The sequence below is a fragment of the Anarrhichthys ocellatus genome, unplaced genomic scaffold (genome assembly GCF_004355925.1).
Source record: "Anarrhichthys ocellatus isolate YVR2014 unplaced genomic scaffold, GSC_Weel_1.0 scaffold22, whole genome shotgun sequence".
Lineage (NCBI taxonomy): Eukaryota > Metazoa > Chordata > Actinopteri > Perciformes > Anarhichadidae > Anarrhichthys > Anarrhichthys ocellatus.
In genome coordinates, this window is record NW_022280052.1 from 5,335,892 (window position 1) to 5,340,397 (window position 4,506).

At 43.7% G+C, this 4,506-nt stretch overlaps 1 long non-coding RNA gene across 1 annotated transcript in view; it reads left to right on the forward strand.

Moving 5' to 3' along the window:
• LOC116390157 (uncharacterized) overlaps positions 1-4,506 on the forward strand; it is a 28,891-nt gene that overhangs the window by 1,031 nt on the left and 23,354 nt on the right. The gene's annotated exons all lie outside the window — the stretch shown is intronic.

Below are 4,506 nucleotides of genomic sequence, written 5' to 3' on the forward strand. Positions count from 1 at the left end.
CCCCCCCCAGAAATTAGTTTATGTCAAATTATAGTGAATTTGACAGGCACTCAATGTGGTCATATCTTTCACTGAACCCTTGTATTGATTGGAGATTAGGAGGTAGTGGGGTTAGCGGAGGAGGAAGGGGGGCTGTTGCCCAAATGTATGTACATTTTGGAGCCAAAGCAACCTGTGCCCTCTGATTTTCCGTGATTTCTGCACAATCAGAGTGAAAGAGCGGGGGACCGGGGCCATTTGATGTTTTGAAAGGCTTCAGATGGCTTTAATTAGGACCTATAAAGTCTGTCTGCCCCATTCTCTGAGGCGGCGCTCTAGGGGAGCGAGAAGGGAGTGGAGCTGACAAAACAAAAATGAAAAGAAAAGAAAACGATACAGAAAGTCACTTCGGCAAAGGATTGTCTAATGAAATTTGTATAACCCTTCATTTTTTTCTTCTCGTTGCTCTCCCTCCCTTGCCTCACACCCTCCTTTCCTTGATGCTGTTGGTATGTAGGCAGCCCTCTTATTCCCTCTTTGTCTGGCTGTTGTGTTATCTACACTCCCCCCCCCCCCCCCCCCCCCCCCCCCAGCCGCTTAATCCTCCCACCACTCTCAACCTAACTACCACCTACAGTCGGCCGACCCCAGACACCTGAAGGCTAGACATAATGATCAAGAGAAGTTCCAGTCCGTCTGGAGCACAGCCAGTTGTTTGAGGTTTTCTTCCTCTGCTTCTTCTTCCCTTTTTTTTTTTGAAAGCATGCTGGCCTGACTGGCACTGCCCGTGCCTCTTTCTCCATCCACAATCAAGACACGCTATGTTATTTGTGAGTGTGTTTGCGTGGCACAGAGTTGCAGTTTCATTGCTACTGCTACTATTGCTGCCACTGTGTAGCCTATATGGATCGTGGATGGAGTGTGGGTGACTCACACAGCTGCAATACACACACTCATATGGAAACATCAAAGACTTCTTCTGTGTGTGTGTGTGTGTGTGTGTCTCAGTGTGTGTGTGTGAGAGAGTGAGATTTCAGTTATGCTGTTCTGGCGAGCCTCTGCAAGAATATAGATATGGCCATTGCGCCTGTAGTTATTTCACATTTTCGATTTTGTTCATTTAGCTGGCGTTTATGTTCGATGCTACTTGGCTCTTTTTTAAAGCATTACATTAATTGTACAAAGCTTATATCGCTGTTCGGATTTTTTTTCATACCACATACAGGAGGCTCTGAAGCTTGATGTTTCCCCTGTTTTAAGTGTTTCCGGTGTGAGTCTCGTAATTAAAAATAATTAGGGTCAATAAAATAAATACCCCATTATTAATGAACAGGAGTTGAATATTTTTCATATATTTTGAGCTTCAAATAAACATTAAATATAATTCCTGCTCAAAGATTCCATTTTCACTCTACTGGAGGTTATTAATGCTGTCTGCAGCACCTCGGCTCTGACGGTGGGCGTCTCTGAGTTCAGGTTTAAGCCGATGTAGCTTCTGAAATCCAGCAAAAGGAAATAAAAAACACTATTTAGAGGTGGGAGTTGGTAAAAATGCTTTGATGTGTGGGATTTTTTTTGACGGACGCATTTGTCTTCAATACTCTGTTTTCTCAATGTGTGTTGGTTGGGGATTACATCATTTGGCTGCTGCTGGGTTAGCTAGATAAGAAGCTAGCTTGCGTTATGGAAAATGGCTGATTGGAGTGGAGTCTTTGTTTGACATCTTTGCTTGACAACACAGTGAAAATCCGAACTAACAGAGTTGTAAATTATGTTTTTCTGTTTGAGTCGAAAGAGCCTAATCATTTAGGAGTTGTTTTCGTCAACAATGTCCATTTTTTATAAACTTGTTTGTCAGAAGATTATCCCCTAACAGCTGGGCTCTCTTTGTACCCTCAAGCACGTAATCTCCTCAAATATGATATTTTGTAGAACAAGTGTTGGTAAAATATGCACAGAGATCCAAACTAAATCCTGCCACTTGTTTGTGTGTTTTTTCTGTGTATCATGGCATCAAGGAGATTGTGGATTTCTCTTCCTCTGCTACCACACTTTGAAGGGGGAAGTAATAAAAAGCTCAATGGGTGCAACAAGCTGTTCTTCCCTCCTACACTTTGAGGCTTTCTACCTGGAGATGAATAGGAGGCCCCTCCATAACGAAGGGGGAGAAGACAACATTTTATTGAAGGCTGAGGATGTGGGGGGATGCACCATAGCTTATAGACACTTGGTGTGAAATAGTCCAGTTTGCAGGATGGCACTGTCGACTGAGAATGAAATGAGAATAATTATCATTTTAGGTTCAATGAAGGCATAATTTTCTAAATCACTAATCTGTCAACATGTTTGAGTACAAACGATGTTAATCTAGTAAGGTTTAAGTAGGTCAGGAGGGTGTTATGTAAACATTAACAAATTGTCCTGTTAAATCCCGCTTGAAGTAAAATACTGTCTTCATAGCGTGATAATACAACATCAATGATAATGACATTGGACAATCACAAAGCCACAGGTTAGGATTTACGGTAACCAGATTTATGCGTGAAGCAGTGAAGTCATGGTCAGGAATGTAAATGGCGGAGTCATTGAATTACCACTGTGCCCTTTCCTGGGAAAAGTCCCCAGCCGTGAAGAGGTTAATTGTTTTTGAATCTCCATCCGAGGGGAGAAAATGGGTGAACGGGAGGGATAATTGAGCCGCTGATAGTTGAGTGGATTATGGATTATGGATTACTGCGCCTTTCCAAAGGAGAAAAGAAAAGGAGGTGAACGAGAGACGAAGGAGAGAAGGGAAGGAAGGAGTGTGTGAAAGGCCTATGTTGTGCGATACAGCCGCAGTGGTTGTCTGGCCTTCTTAGGAAGATGGAGAACTCCAATCCTGTTTAGCCCACGAAGTGACCCATGACCCCTTGCATGCTTCTCCCTGCTCCCTCACTGCTGGCAGCTCACACACAGACACACACTGAAAGCTAATTTTCCACACACTCTGCAAGCATTGGGGGGGAAACGTCGAATGAAAATGCAGATCTTCTTAATATTTCCACCCCCCTCACTTCTTTTTCTTCATGCCATTATATTGTCAGGGTTTAAAGATCAAAGCCTGTTTGATGGGTTGGTAATATAAGGCCTCTTTTCTTTTTCTTCCTCTGAAATATGTTGTCGCCAAGAAAATGGATGACTGTCTTTAAACGGGAGAGAAAGAAATGATCTGACATGGGGCAGTAATCACAGACTGTTAATCAGAGGGATGTCGTGTATAATTACTACAGTATTTGACAACACCACATCGAACCACCACAGGCAATTAGGGAAAGTTTCCCGATGCCATTAATGGGCGTTAATAAAATACAAGAAAACCCGGATGGAATGAGCCCTCTGCATGGTCCACTGGTTTAAGCACTGTAAGGTTAATGAACCAATTTACATACTTTCTGCTGCCATCTGGTTGGAGTGACAAGGCAGATGCTTCCTACTCTGTACTGTTGCCTGGTGCAGTTCAACACAGAGAAATGTGTCAGGTCCATAGAGGTTGTAGCCTGTGGTCAAAAACAATCATGAATGAAGTGAAAATCAATGCTGCTGAAAGGTCCTGTACGAATACAGTAATCGACCAGACTGCTTTTGCGTTACGTGTTTAATTTGACTCGACCCTATTGCAAACGGGAGAACACATTAGTGGATGTTAAATGTGGTTGAGGTGGATGGGGTCAAATTTGACAACTCTGAGGTCACCAGCCTTAACTATTCTCCATGAAAATGAGGCTTAAGTGTAGATTATACGGTGAACCCTCCCCATTTAAAAACAAAAAGACAAAAAAAAGTCAGGAAGAGAGGAATGATCTGCGCTTCAGGCAATGACAAACTTGACAGGGGCGATCCAGAAGAATCACCATGGATGTTGCTGGAGACTGGGGCAAAAGGAGGATTAGTGTCCGTCCACCTTTTCATCTGGGTGATCACATTACAAATACTGCATTCTGGAAACACTATGAGGTCTATTGGCGATCAATAAAGCAGTGTGTAAGCGAAGGGATATACTTAAAAAATTAAAGGCTCTGGCTGGCAGGGCCATCATCTCTCCCCGTCTGCTGGAATCAGATAAGGTAGCGAGGGCCTTGCAGGAAAGGTCGTTTGGCCCCAGGGCTGCTCGACTTGACGGATATCCCTCCGACTGGCACCCATCGCAGACTGATTTCATCTGCAAATGGGAAAAACCAAAACGTTTCTGCATCTATCTGGTTGCTCTCTGATACTGTATACATGGAAGAACAGCTGAAGGTAAAAGGGAGCATAATATTTAATCCCCGCAGCGTGTACAGGGAGAAAATACGCAGCTATTTCTCTAACCCCTCTGTTGTCCTCCATGGATGATGGCTTTTACCTCATGCTTCACTTACATGATTTAAAGAAAATAAAATCACCCCGGTTTTGGTTTGACAATGTGTCAGAGCTGGTGCGAGTGTTCGTCTCAGATTAGCTCTTTGTGCCGTGAGGAGAGAGGAAAGGGGGGGGGGGGGGGGGGGGGGG